The sequence below is a fragment of the Toxorhynchites rutilus genome, chromosome 1 (genome assembly GCF_029784135.1).
Source record: "Toxorhynchites rutilus septentrionalis strain SRP chromosome 1, ASM2978413v1, whole genome shotgun sequence".
In the NCBI taxonomy this organism is placed as follows: Eukaryota; Metazoa; Arthropoda; class Insecta; order Diptera; family Culicidae; genus Toxorhynchites; species Toxorhynchites rutilus.
The window spans coordinates 113,753,224-113,769,331 of record NC_073744.1 but is presented as its reverse complement, the minus strand read 5'-3'; the positions used below and the strand labels follow the sequence as shown (position 1 = coordinate 113,769,331).

The window sequence follows — 16,108 nt, the reverse complement described above, 5'->3', positions numbered from 1 at the left end:
TACTCTCTTTTTTCTTTCCTGTAAAAGGCGCTGTCGCAAATAAGAATAAACTAAACAACACCGATAATAAATAACCAATCTTGGAATGAATTGTGTGTCTTATGTGGCACTCTAATAAGGATAGATTCTACAGAAAAAAAAAGCCGGGACGTCAAATCAAACGTGATTAGGGATGTATAAGTGCGGAATCCGGAATTCTCGATGGTTCGACGGTCATTGTTTGTGAAGCCCAAGTAATCATTTGTGGTTAACAATACAAGTATCAAATCTAGATTTGTTATCACACCTGCTGATCCATGGATCTTTTCTCACTACACAATAACCTGACTCGTCAGCTAATTTATTTTGTTGTATTCATTATTATCCAGAGATTTGATGTAATCGATTCTGATAATAATAATAATAGTTTTTTTTTTATTAGTCTAAGAAATATGTCGTCGAACCGCATTTTGTGAATTGAGGAAGTTGAACAGCATTTGTCATAATAATCATTGTATTCATAGCCAGTACGACAAAATGAATTCGATGAAAGCTATTGTTTCTTAAAATTCGAGGATGCCTGAATAATGAAGTAGTTGACATCTAAGACAGAATATCTCCAATGGGTACATTCTGTCCCATTCTTCAAACTAACTTGGAATAAACCACAACATTTTGATTAGGCTTCTACTTCATTGCTTTATTGTATCTCCTCTCCATAACCGAATGCCCAAACTTTGCCATTGAAAACGCTAATAATGTTTTAGGCAATGTGGGGACCAACTTCTGTTGATATTTTAATCTACTGTTTTTCCAAATCCAACTCATTTTCCAATACCTTAGAAACTAAGGTTTAGATGTTTTACGGAATCTGTCTTTTATGATGACCCAAAACTTCTCAATCGGGTTTGCAAGTTTGATGGGTTGATGTATTTTAGAACAAAACTAATATTTATAATACTGTAGTAGTCTAACACCGGCCGCCACACCATACCGGATGCCTAATCTGGCCTCCATGAGACCGCAGGCAGGGCACAGGCGCTTCTGATAGCACTCGTCCCGGTAGATTTGCGCAGGGTACTACGTTGAGTCTTCTTGCGAACTCGTCCACCTTCTTCAACCTTACGTCCTCAGGAATGGCCAAACGTCTCGTCCCCATCACGACGCACCGTGATTTCGTCAACCATTCTCGGTACAGCTTTCTGGCGCGGGTTTTCGCCACGGTGTTTTGTTTGTCGACCCAGTAAGGTCCTTTTGGACCTTGAAGACGTGGAGGTCAACACGCTTCATCTTTTTTTTTGTTTTTTGAACAGCGGACACCGTCGAATGATTTATTCCCAGTTGATTCCCGATCCATCTGTGGGACGCAGTCGGATTTTCCACGACAACGTACATCCTGTTGCTCTAATACTATCAAGATAACCCCTTGGATTGCGAATAAATTCTCGCGATGTAAACATTACATTCTTAGCTAATTTTATTAAAAATTTCATCAATTTCTACCCAAACGCTAAAAAGTTATAAACTAATCGATTTGTCTCGCCTTTTTTTTTGTTCACCACCTCGAAAAAATACTCTATGCAAAATTGAAGCTCAATCGAACTTAAGGAAAAGTGGCGCAAAGCGTTTGCGTTTGAGTTTTTTGGAAATCGAAAAATGAAGTCCGAATAAGCTAATATTTTGCATAGGGTATATTATCGTGCAAATCAACATTTCGAAGCAAGGTCTCGAATGAAAAATCGAGATAACTATTTTTATTGGCACCCAAAACCATACGTTTCGAACAACTTCGGCTTTTTGAGACATAAATCGTTGCACTTGGATCCGTCGGTGATCTCGCATGTGTTGCCATGGTAAGGCTGGAGTTTGCCCCTGGTGAAGATGCCAAACTGTGAAGCTGCGATAATTTTTCTTGACACTCGGACACAATTGTGCCCCGTGGTTTTTTCTCCAGAAAACTGAGAGCAGTTCTTTTCTCAGAATGTAGAGGGTCTCGATTGACGATTGCAAACATTAGAAAACTCTATTCTCGGTCGTAAGTCCGGAAATGAGCGTTGGAGTTAAAACTTAGCCCTAATCTCCGGAAAATCGTGTGGTTAACCTCAACTTCAACGCTAGCGGACCCTGTGGGCAGCATTGCCAATGTTCCAGTTTAAACTGGATTATTCCAGTTTTTTTTCTCTCGATCCAATCAAACAGTTAAATCCTGAAATCTTCCAGTTTTTTCAAATATTGTCCTGAGGCTGAGAAACATTATGAACTAGGTTTTTGACGTAGGACTACGCCTTTCATTTCTATACCGGGGTGTAAAATCAAAGTTTCGAAAACGAAAGCGTTACGCCGGAGACCGAGATTTTGAGCGTTAATAGCTCCTAAACAACTGAACGAAATGGTATGATAAACACTTCATTCGAAAGATAAAATGTCTACGCGTTATATACTTGTTACTTTTTGATCCAAAAACTTGTTTCAATAGTCTTAAAATTGCTTTCAAAACAGGCTATTGAAATCACCAATCGGTATATAAGCGAGCGGCGCTCTGAAATCCACTCAGTTCTAATTGAACAGCGATTGGAGCATGTTGTCGCTGTTGCGGTGAAGCTCTGTATTTATCATGAAAGCGCGGATGAACGGTGTCACCAAGAGCCTGTTTGTGCACCCTAGGCCAGAAGGGAATCTATAAGGAGGAGAGTGATGCCACAAACGGTTCCCTGGGAAGACATCGCTACACACACATACACGCGCGGCTATTAACAGGTGGTTATCGAGTTGGCATTAACCACTGGTGGGCTTCCAGTATCGAGGAAAATGTGGAAATATCTAATCGTTACTGAAAATAATCTGCCAGTTCCTTTGGGAATTTTCAAAATATATTCATGTGAAAGAGTTTAATTGAATGTTTTCTATCCATGTTACACTGTGACCAAATATGTTTCAATCAAGTGCTATTAACAGGTGGTTATCGAGTTGGCATTAACCACTGGTGGGCTTCCAGTATCGAGGAAAATGTGGAAATAACTAATCGTTACTGAAAATAATCTGCCAGTTCCTCTGGGAATTTTCAAAATATATTCATGTGAAAGAGTTTAATTGAATGTTTTCTATCCATGTTACACTGTGACCAAATATGTTTCAATCAAGTGCTATTAACAGGTGGTTATCGAGTTGGCATTAACCACTGGTGGGCTTCCAGTATCGAGGAAAATGTGGAAATATCTAATCGTTACTGAAAATAATCTGCCAGTTCCTTTGGGAATTTTCAAAATATATTCATGTGAAAGAGTTTAATTGAATGTTTTCTATCCATGTTACACTGTGACCAAATATGTTTCAATCAAGTGCTATTAACAGGTGGTTATCGAGTTGGCATTAACCACTGGTGGGCTTCCAGTATCGAGGAAAATGTGGAAATATCTAATCGTTACTGAAAATAATCTGCCAGTTCCTTTGGGAATTTTCAAAATATATTCATGTGAAAGAGTTTAATTGAATGTTTTCTATCCATGTAACACTGTGACCAAATATGTTTCAATCAAGTGCTATTAACAGGTGGTTATCGAGTTGGCATTAACCACTGGTGGGCTTCCAGTATCGAGGAAAATGTGGAAATAACTAATCGTTACTGAAAATAATCTGCCAGTTCCTCTGGGAATTTTCAAAATATATTCATGTGAAAGAGTTTAATTGAATGTTTTCTATCCATGTTACACTGTGACCAAATATGTTTCAATCAAGTGCTATTAACAGGTGGTTATCGAGTTGGCATTAACCACTGGTGGGCTTCCAGTATCGAGGAAAATGTGGAATTAACTAATCGTTACTGAAAATAATCTGCCAGTTCCTCTGGGAATTTTCAAAATATATTCATGTGAAAGAGTTTAATTGAATGTTTTCTATCCATGTAACACTGTGACCAAATATGTTTCAATCAAGTGCTATTAACAGGTGGTTATCGAGTTGGCATTAACCACTGGTGGGCTTCCAGTATCGAGGAAAATGTGGAAATATCTAATCGTTACTGAAAATAATCTGCCAGTTCCTTTGGGAATTTTCAAAATATATTCATGTGAAAGAGTTTAATTGAATGTTTTCTATCCATGTTACACTGTGAACAAATATGTTTCAATCAAGTGCTATTAACAGGTGGTTATCGAGTTGGCATTAACCACTGGTGGGCTTCCAGTATCGAGGAAAATGTGGAAATAACTAATCGTTACTGAAAATAATCTGCCAGTTCCTTTGGGAATTTTCAAAATATATTCATGTGAAAGAGTTTAATTGAATGTTTTCTATCCATGTTACACTGTGACCAAATATGTTTCAATCAAGTGCTATTAACAGGTGGTTATCGAGTTGGCATTAACCACTGGTGGGCTTCCAGTATCGAGGAAAATGTGGAAATATCTAATCGTTACTGAAAATAATCTGCCAGTTCCTTTGGGAATTTTCAAAATATATTCATGTGAAAGAGTTTAATTGAATGTTTTCTATCCATGTAACACAGTGACCAAATATGTTTCAATCAAGTGCTATTAACAGGTGGTTATCGAGTTGGCATTAACCACTGGTGGGCTTCCAGTATCGAGGAAAATGTGGAAATATCTAATCGTTACTGAAAATAATCTGCCAGTTCCTCTGGGAATTTTCAAAATATATTCATGTGAAAGAGTTTAATTGAATGTTTTCTATCCATGTTACACTGTGACCAAATATGTTTCAATCAAGTGCTATTAACAGGTGGTTATCGAGTTGGCATTAACCACTGGTGGGCTTCCAGTATCGAGGAAAATGTGGAAATATCTAATCGTTACTGAAAATAATCTGCCAGTTCCTTTGGGAATTTTCAAAATATATTCATGTGAAAGAGTTTAATTGAATGTTTTCTATCCATGTAACACAGTGACCAAATACATTTGGTTTTGTGGTTTTTCAATCAATCGCAATTGACACTACAATCGATACTTCTATGACAGAGTCGACAACCGACAGCTCAACAACGGAATCCGAATCCGAATCAGTCATTTCAATGGACACTTCTGATGTTCCAAACAAAAATAAAAATAAACGGAAAATGGCGAAAGGATCATCTTCTGATTCAGATCAAAAATCCGAAGATGAAATCCAAAATAACAAGGACAAGAAAAGAACAAAAAACGAACAAAGAACTACACCACCAACAAATAACAACACAACACCAACAAAAAACAACAACAACAACACGCATCAAACAAAAAACAACAATAACAACAACAGCAACGCACACTCAACAAAAAACAACACACACACAACAAACACTCCAAAGACTTCTACACCAAACAAAAACGACACCAACACCTCAAAGAAAGCTTCTCTTTCCAAGGGTAAAGAACCATCGAACTAATTCTCCTTGAATATTTCAAACATACACACATTTAAGACTTAGGAATTAGAGTCAAAAACACCAACACATTCACTCCAACACAGAAATTCGGGATACAATGAAACATCAGAAGTATCCGACGAAATATTCTAGAATTGAAAATGCTTATTTCGAACTCTAATCCCACAGTCATAGCCCTTCAAGAAACTATGACACCAAACAATTTCAATAAACACTTCATCTCAAAATATATCACATATTTCAAAGAGGGTCCCAACCCCTCAAAAAACGGAGTTGCAATCGCAATCAAAGATGGCACTCCACATGATCTTCTTCCCATTACCACTGATCTTCAGGCAGTGGTAGTGCGCATTAAACACCCCTTTTCAATCACCGTCGTTAGCATCTACATCACTTATGATTCCGATCCGAACACTCTACGCGGCCAACTGGACCATCTGTTCGCCCAACTTCCCGCCCCAATCATGCTTATGGGTGATTTCAACGCCCACTCATACGCCTGGGGAGGTGCATACCTCGATCGAAAAGGATCCATCATTGAGGATTTCATATCCGACCATTCTCTTCTCCTTCTTAACAACGGCCAACACACCAGAATCCATTATTCTGGTACTACTTCAGCCATCGATCTCACTATAGTATCAGACAAACTATCTTCAAAACTTTCTTGGAACATCCACGATGATACTTGCGGAAGCGATCATTTTCCAATCTTCACTTCCTTCGGCCAAACTTCTCCAGAGTTTTCAACAAGGCCAAGATGGAAATTTGAATACGCTGACTGGGCTGGCTATCAGTTTGACATTGAAAACCGCCTCTCCGCTAAACGAGATTGGACAGCCAAGGAATTCTCCAAAGTTGTCCTAGAAGATGCAATGGTGCACATCCCCAGAACCAGTGGCATCCCTGGCAGGAAATGTGTCCCATGGTGGTCGCCTGAGCTGAAGGCAGCAATCAAAGGTCGACGTAAGGCCCTACGCAAATTAAGAAAGGCCCATCCGGACAGCCCACTGAGACCCACTCTGCTTGCAGAGTTCCAAAGGGCTCGCAAAGAAGCTAAGACTGCTATCAACACAGCCAAGCACAACAGTTGGGTTAAATTCGTCAGCGAAATTAATCCCAACGCGTCAACAAAGGAGTTATGGAGTAAGATTGGCAGGCTTCATGGAAAGAAAAGAAGCAAAGAATATAATCTTCTAATTAACGGTCAATACACCAATGACCGGAAAATCATCGCCGAGGCGTTTGGAGATTTCTTTGCTTCCGCCTCCTCCAATCAAAACTACGTGTAGCGGTAACCAAACACCGAAATTTTAATAGCTGTTACTTACAGCTTCAAAGCTGCAATTTTTATTCCAATTAGGTTTTACAAAGGTTATTTAGATATGTAATTACTTACATTCCAGTGGGAAAATAATGGATGAATTATCCACTTATCTAATTCAATAATTATTGTTTATACGTGCTATTGATGAATGCTACATTAAATTTTTATAGAACTATTAATACAAATTATTTAACGCATTACTTTTATAGAAAAATATGCAAAGATTAATTATATTAAATCGTGTGCGTTAATCGTATGCTTCTAACGTGGTTCCTAACACAATTCAGAATGAATAATAGAATTTATTTGACACTCAGACTTCCGATTTGGTTACGTCGAGGGATCACCCTCACACTCAGTGACGACGTGGTGACGGTTGTCGTAACATTCCCCGACCCGTGTGGTCCGGGAGTTCCGAAGACGTCCAATACTGCTATCTTCACAGCTGGTCGCAAGATGATTCCCTTCGCCGTTAGAACTCTAGCTTTCCTGACTTGTCCATCAGGAGCTACGAATACCTCTGTGATCCTTCCTTTCAACCATTGGTTCCGCGTCGTTTCATCTACCACGATTACAACATTCCCTACCTGGAGTGGCTTCACTGGCTCAAACCACTTAGATCTTCTGGCTATGACCGGAAGGTACTCTTTTGTCCAACGGCGCCAGAATTCGTCGATCATCCACTGTGCTAACTTCCAGCTATCTCTCAATGCACAACGATAGTCTGATGGTTGTACTGCTGGTTGGTTCACCCCCTGTGTTCCATACAACAAAAAATGACTGGGCGTGAGCGCCTCCTGATCCGCCGAATCAAGAGCGATGTAGGTTAGAGGACGTGAGTTGATAACCGATTCAGCTTCAAGAACGATGGTTTCAAAGACTTCTTCATTCGGATGTCGCTGTCCATTTCCGATAGCAATCATGGCCGTTTTTACGGATCGCACCATCCGTTCCCACAGTCCACCCATGTGTGGAGCTGCGGGTGGATTGAAAATCCATTTTGTGCGTGCGTTTGTGAATGTAGAAGCGCAGGTTTCGTTTGCCTTTTTTATCTCCATCCTCAATTGGCGATTTGCCCCGATAAAACAGGTGCCGTTATCGCTGTACACTTCGAGAGGTGCTCCGCGACGTGCCACGAACCGCCGAAAAGCCATTATACACGACTGCGTCGATAGACTATGGACGACTTCCATATGGACCGCTCGAATGTTCAGGCAGGTGAATATAGCCACCCAACGTTTGACTTGGCTTCTTCCGATTTTGACTAACATCGGCCCGAAGTAGTCAATACCAACGTAGGAGAACGGTTTTACGAAGGGTATTAATCGTGCTCTTGGTAACGGTGCCATCCGGGGAGTTCGAGGAGCTGCTTTGGTGTTTTTGCACCACTGACATTCGGATGCTACTTTTCTTACCAGTCGTCGCAAAGCAGGAACGTAGAACCTTTGCCTCATATCGTTGAAAACCGTCTCGTTGTTGGCATGAAGTAAACGTCGGTGATAGCTGTCAGTAAGAAGGAAGGTTATCGGATGTTGTTTCGGTAAAATTATGGGGTACTTAGCTTCGTATGGGGCGAATGGGGCAGCCCCAATACGACTGCCCATTCGAATAACCCCTGATTGATCGATGAATGGAGATAGTTTATATAGTGGACTTGTTCTATCCACCAACGGCCTGACCTGATCGTTTTCATCCATCCGTACATTCAGCACTTGATATTCTCGATGAAATATTTCTTGCTGCGTTTGCCGCCATAATACATTTTCGGCTTCAACAAGTTCTTCCGAAGAAAGCCATCCTCGGATTTCATCTGATCCACCTTTTTTCATGAACAGTGTCCTTGCTCTGCACACGAATGCAACTGTTCGATGTAGCCGGCTCCAACTAGAGAAACGGGTTACTTCTATAAGCGTGTCGTGTACTAATTGCTGATGAAGGAATAACTGCTTAACTTGCTCTTCCAAGGTCTCCTGACGTTCTGGTTGTAACGGCCATCGTGATTCTGAATGGCGAAGAAAAGTTGGACCGTTTAACCATCGACTTTCGGTGCTAAGGTCCGGACCAGCCTGCCATTTGGTGGCGTCATCCGCGACATTTAACTTTGAGGGAACATATCTCCACTCATCAACTCTTGTTGTGGACAGAATTTCACCCACACGGAATGCTACATATTGATGATAACGGAAGGCATCCGAATTTAGCCATGAGAGCACCGTGGAGGAATCTGACCAGAATATCCGTCGTGAATAGGGAAGCGTCAGACTCTGACACACGTTTTCCATCAAGCGTGCTCCGATTAGTGCAGCCTGAAGCTCCAACCTGGGTATCGAAACTGGTTTCAACGGTGCTACTTTACTTTTCGCAATGATGAGAGAGCATTCAACACCGGATTCCCCGCGGGTTCGCAGGTAGATTGCACAAGCATAGGCCTGCCGACTTGCATCCACAAAGGCATGCAGTTCCGACGTCCTTGACTGATCTGAACGTGTGCAACCTAACAGACATCGAGTGATCTTGATCTCATTTAAACGTTTGAGATACTCTTGCCAGTTATTCCAGCTGTCTTGCAAGTGATCGGGAATTTGTTCATCCCAGTTTGTTCCAGCGCGCCAGATATGTTGCATTAGGATTTTTCCATGTATAATAAAATGCGCTATCAAACCTAATGGGTCAAAGACACTCATTATAATCTTCAAAACCTGTCTTTTGGTGAGAATCGATGATTCTGCCGATGATACTTTCACTTCTGAAGGAGAAATGAAGGTGAATATGTCCTGCGCGGGAACCCAATACATTCCCAAGACTCGTTCAGATTGCGAATCCAAATTCATGCTTTTGTTCTCGATTTCTTGCTGCACTCCGAGACTTAGCAAGACCTCTTGGGAATTCGAGATGAACTGCCGAATCTTAAATCCTCCGTTAGCGTGAATGTATTTCACCTGCTTCATCAACTCTACCGCCTCTTCCGCCGTATCCACACTGTCGAGATAGTCATCGACATAGTGGTTGTCGATGACTGCCTTGGCTGCTCGTGGAAACTCCTCCGAGAACTCCTCCGCATTTTTGTTCTTCACGAACTGTGCTATACATGGAGAACAGGATGCACCGAAAATGGCCACGTCCATTACAAACACTTGCGGCGAATCTTCCGGGTGATCTCTCCATAAAAAACGCAGGAACTGTCTATCTTCTGCACGAATCATAATTTGGTGAAACATTTCACGCAAATCTCCACCGATCGCTACATTTCTCTCGCGAAACTTCATTAGAACGGCGATGAGCGAAGCCATCATATCTGGACCTTTCAGCACAAGGTCATTAAAACTCAAACCTTCCACAACTGCTGCCGCATCCCAAATTAAGCGCACCTTGTTCGGTTTTTTGGGATTTTGTACCACTCCAAGTGGCAAGTACCAGGTTTTCCGATCGTCTGTTAACTCCAATTCCAATTTCGAAGCACGATGAGCGTAGCCTTTCTCGACGTAGTTTTCTATTATTTCTCGTACCTTGGCATACAAGTGGGGATTTCGCAATAATCGCTTTTCCAAGCACTTCAGACGACGAAGCGCAAGCGGATACGTGTTGGGTAGTTTGTACTCATCCTGATTCCAGAGTAGACCGACTTCATAGCCAGTTGGAACGCGAACAGTTGTTCGTTCGAGAATTTCTGTTGCTCGCTTGTTTTTTTCTGATTCAGGTTTCGTAGTGACACAGGACTCTTCTATGTTGAAGAACTGCCTCATGAGATCGTGCAACGTTGCATTGTCAGGGACTCGTGTTTCTTGTACTGAGTGTAGATGAAGGTGTACTGAATCTTCCGATCCCGAATGTTGACCGTAGATGCTCCAACCAAGTCGGGTTTTAGAGGCTATGAGACCTTCCTTACTTCCTTCCCTTAGCTTCAGTGTACTAATTAATGTCGCGTTATCGACCCCAATAATAATTTTTGGTCTAACATCGAAGTAGCTTGTTATAGGCAAATCTTTGAGGTATGGGTGTGTGTTACATATTTCGTCAATATTCAACGTCTGGCTTGGAAGCTTGAGGTGCTTCACCGTTCGTACGTTAGTCAAAGGGTACTGCTTTTTCATATTAGTTCCGGAAATATTCAACTGGATGCGTTGTGACTTCTCTTCGACTCTCATCACATCACCTGTCCAGCAGAGATGAAGTGGTTCTTCTGGTCCTACCACTCCAAGTTGTTCAGCCACCTCAGCTTCAATTATAGTCGACGTCGATCCGTCATCAAGAAAAGCGAACAGTCTCGCCTCTATACCATTTGCGTAGAGTGTAATCGGTATATAACGCAGCAGAGAACATACTTTCATGAAATGGTGATTTTGGTGCGCGATGTTACTTATATTGTCTGATGATTTTGAAGAACCAGGTTTACTATTCCCTGGAGTTGTAGAGTGTAACAGTGAGTTGTGGCGTAGACGGCAGCTCTCGAACTCACATTCTCTTTTAGAGCGACACGGCCATGATTTGTGTGGCACCAAGCAGATGCGACATAACCCTTTCTCGCGGACTGCTTTCCATCGATCTTCAACATTCAATCGTTTAAACGCATAGCAATCCATAATGAGGTGTCCAGCTTGATTACAATAAGTGCAGGTTTTCACTGGTATAAATTCTGTCGACAAAGTTTCTTTTACTTTGCCAGTCTGGTTCGCACTTGTTTCCGTATGGTGAACGAATAAGTTTTCCCTCGGATGCTTATCACGTTTATTCTTATCCAGCTTGGTAGATGTTGCATTCATTGGATCAACATACATCGTCACATCGCTTGCCATCGCTACCAAGTCTGTCATAAACTCAGCGAAAATGACCAGGTTCACTTCTAACCTTGTTCGCTTATAGTTCGCCTATTCAAGCTTAAAATTAGGCGGCAATCTTTCCACCAACTCGTAGAGCAGCATGGGATTCGACAAATGATGTTGTTGTTCCGCAACAATCATATGCTCGACCAAATTTTGTACAGCCATACCATATCTGATCAACGTTTTCAAATCATCCGCCCTTGGCGCTGGCACATTGCGTAGTTGCTTCAGCAAAGCATTAATTATCACTTCCGGTCGTCCATACAATCGCTGTAAAGTAGTCATTACATGGGGAACTGATTCCGGAATTAAAAGTCGGCTCCGCACAGCCTCCAAGGCGTGCCCTCGTAAACACCGCTGCAGACGAGCCAAGTTTTCGGCATCACTGTATCCGCATACTTGAGTGGAATTTCGAAATGCACTGTGAAAAATGGGCCAGTCTTGGGGATCTCCTGAGAAAACTGGTAATTCTCTTGGTATAACTTGACGAGCCGCTACTTGTACTGCATTTGGCCCTACATTGCCAATAGGGTTGCTTTGCCCCGACCCATATGGAACTGACACACGTGGTACGTTTGTGTTTATTCCTCCGTAAGTTTGTCCGAATTCTAATGGAGGACGACCTGACATATGTGATTGAGTAAGTGACGTGTGAGGAATTGTATCGAAAATTGTCGGAATTGTTTCAGTGGATGAGCTGACTGTTGGAAAACTGCGCGGTATTTGTAACGATGGCTCTGGTATCAGCGAACGAAATGCGTGAGGTGGGCGGTACGATGTGAACCTAGATGGTTGGTTCGGATTTGACGTTACTGTTGTAGGGTTAATCTGTTTCGTCTGGCTATACTCTGGTCGTGGTTCTAACGGCATCATGTCATGAACTGACGAATAATGATAACCAGACGGCTGTTGAATTGGCATTGGCTGTGGAACCAATGAAACACTAGACGGAGGAACGTGATATGTCGTATTTATTGTGGGCACTGTTGTCACGGGCCTAATACATGTTTCACGATTAGTGTGTTTCATACTCGGAAAGTGTACTGACGTTGATGTTTCGCCACTGCTGAACGGGACTGACGGCTGTTGATAAAATGGCATAGCTGCCGTAACAGGTTCGAGATTCGTAACTGCATACTGCCCTTGTGTCGAAGAAAAGGTCACTGCACTATTTGAAATCGGCTTCGGAGGCTGTACTTGTACCGAAGTGGTCACATTGCTCATTGGAACGGCAACAATTACGCTGGATACTGGTGCTGGCTGGCCGGTCGAAACGATCGAAATGGTGTTGGGAACCGACCCCGACGTTGACTTGTGTATAATGCTGGTTCCTGTCGAAACGTCTTTAGGAGTACTTGTTTTGTTGGACACCGAAGGTCCTTGTACTGGAACGTTTAGTTCTACTAACTGTCCTAGGGCAGAAGGGTTTGACGGCTGAATAGTTGCTTCATCATTGTTCAGTGGACACCATTGTGGGTGATTACTGGACGACGCGGCAGCATTACTGATTGCTCCTTCAGTCTGACCTTTTCTAACCCACGACTCAGTGTTTTCACGGACTACCCGTCTACTAACCTCACTTCTGTTGCTAGCCCTGTCATCATCTCTATCAAGATCCGCTTGAAGTAGATCTAACTTTTGACGAATTAACGTTTCCTCTGCTTCCAATCTCATCTTTCTGATTCGCTCCTCTTCATCGATTCTTTTCAGTCGTAGTTGATTTTCTTCTTCCAGTTTCCTCAAATTCAATGCCAACTGGGCCGAACTTCGGCTACTACGAGATCCCTGGCTGGATCTTCTGGATCTGTTGGACGTCCGTTCATCCCTCTCTGTGCACTGCTTACACACAAAACTCCGATCGAGGTTAGCTATAGAATCGTTGACCCCTGCGCAGCTGTAGTGCACGAACCGATCACAACGGTCACACTGCACTAGGTTGTCGTACGAATTGGGACGATCGCACAAAGCGCAATTCTCTGTGCCTTCGGGTGGATTCTGGTGGACGTCCGTTGTAGAATCCTTTGCTACTTCCATCGTATTCCGAGAAAACTGTTCTCGTAGCGAAATCGATGGAATCTTTGAAGTTAATGTGGCGGTAACCAAACACCGAAATTTTAATAGCTGTTACTTACAGCTTCAAAGCTGCAATTTTTATTCCAATTAGGTTTTACAAAGGTTATTTAGATATGTAATTACTTACATTCCAGTGGGAAAATAATGGATGAATTATCCACTTATCTAATTCAATAATTATTGTTTATACGTGCTATTGATGAATGCTACATTAAATTTTTATAGAACTATTAATACAAATTATTTAACGCATTACCTTTATAGAAAAATATGCAAAGATTAATTATATTAAATCGTGTGCGTTAATCGTATGCTTCTAACGTGGTTCCTAACACAATTCAGAATGAATAATAGAATTTATTTGACACTCAGACTTCCGATTTGGTTACGTCGAGGGATCACCCGATCACACCATTACTCAGTGACGACGTGGTGACGGTTGTCGTAACACTACGACCAAACCTTTCTAACCCACAAAACGGAATGCGAAAGAATTCCCATCGATTTTCATACCGATGTGGAATTTGACTTCAACAAAAACCTCTCCCTCAAAGAGCTCGATTGGGTACTGAACAAAGTCAAACAAGGATCCACAGGACCTGATGACATCAGCTACCCTATGCTTAAGAATCTACCCCATCTCGGGAAAAAAGCACTTCTGAAGCTCCTCAACAAAGTCTGGGACAGTGGAACCCTCCCCAGTTGCTGGAAAGAGGGTTTAATGATCTGTATCCCGAAACCAGACATGAACAATCATCTTCTTGACAATTTCCGCCCCATCACTCTCCTAAGTTGTGTTGGGAAAGTCTTGGAAAAAATGATCAATCGACGCTTAACGACTTTTCTAGAGTCAAATAAGCTGATTGATCCCAGACAATTCGCCTTCCGTGCGGGAAAAGGTACAGAAGATTGCCTTGTAGCAATCGAAAAAATCCTAGACGACGCAACTGAAAAATTACACCACATTGATATTGTTTCCCTGGATTTATCCAAGGCCTTCGATCGGGCATGGAGGTACCCAGTGCTGAAAAGCCTTTTCGACTGGGGGATTCGTGGGAGATTAGGTCTCTTCGTTAAAAGTTTTCTAGAAAACCGGTCTTTCAAAACCGTTATTAACAACCACCAATCTTCTCTAAAAATCCCAGAAAACGGCTTCCCACAAGGCTCAGCACTTTCACCAACCCTCTTCAACATTGCCATGCAATCTCTATTCGAGATTATCCCGGACCATATAAAGATCATAGTCTATGCAGATGACATCACTCTTATCTCTACGAGCTGCTTCGGCTTAATTCAGAGAAAGAAGCTTCAAAAAACCTTAGACTCCATCCAAAACTGGGCTCTAAAAACAGATTTTAAAATTTCCCCGGAGAAATCCAAACACATACATATCGGAAAAGCTCTCAGAAGGAGAACCTATCTTCAGCTCAACAAAACCCCGATCCCTACAATGAGGACATTGAAAATACTAGGGGTTACTTTCGACAAGAAACTCAACTTCCTATCACATTCCCAAAAGACCAAAATAGCCACCAGAAAGAAATTGAACATCATCAAGTCTATCGCGGGCAACCTAGCCTCTGGTCATAGAAAGACGCTGCTAAATGTTGTAAATGTTTGGTTGGTCCCACAAATCCTTTACGGAATAGGCACCTTCAGCCGTGGAGGGGACAAGGTGTTAAACACCATTCAACCAATTTACAATAAAGCAATTAGACTCGCAATTGGCGCTTTTCCCACCAGTCCTACTCTTGCTGTAATGGCAGAAAGTGGGCAACTTCCCTTCACCCACCTGGTAACAAAAGCCATCACCAATAAAGCCATCCGTCACTTGTCACTCCCCGAAAGCGACCACAATGTCCCATTAATACATAGAGCTAAAACATGGTTCAAAAATCTCACGAACAAAGATCTTCCCGATATAGGAAATCGGGGTTTTCGAAAAAAAAAATTCGATGCCTAATGTGTTAAAATTGCATGAAACGTCGAGATCTAGTGTCATCTCGAAAAAAAAGTTTATGTCAAAAATCGGCACTCTGGGAGTTTTTTTTTCGAAGTACGTGTGTAATTGTATGAATTGGGCTCCGAATTGTTTCCGCATCATCCACCGTATTCTCCTTCAGCGGCTATTTTGTTGAATAATAGAATTGAATTTTGCAAAAAAAATAGTTTTTATAGTTTGAATGCCTATTCTATCGATCCTCTATCTATCCGCTTAAAATCCAATTCAATTTGAACGAGGAAAATGTCACCCATATCTGGGTGACGGGGCGGCGAAAGTGCTAATCTAGATGCTATATTCGTTGTTACAAATGACGCAGTGCAATCAACCAAGTCGAACGTAGGATGTTTCCTATTTCCCGGGAGTTTGCAGGTACTTCCTCAGAATCATGAGGGATCTCAGTTGGATTAAAAAAACACAAAACAAAGAACCCGAAACTGGAAACGATCCATTTTGAATATGCAGGGGAATCGTTATGTGTGGAATGACCTGGAACCTGTGGAATTGATGGATACCCCATCAAAGCA

At 41.9% G+C, this 16,108-nt stretch overlaps 1 protein-coding gene across 4 annotated transcripts in view; it reads right to left on the bottom strand.

Annotated features, from left to right (window-relative positions):
• The window catches only part of LOC129761262 (neuropathy target esterase sws), a 69,080-nt gene that overhangs the window by 33,917 nt on the left and 19,055 nt on the right, over window positions 1-16,108 (bottom strand). The window lies entirely within an intron of this gene.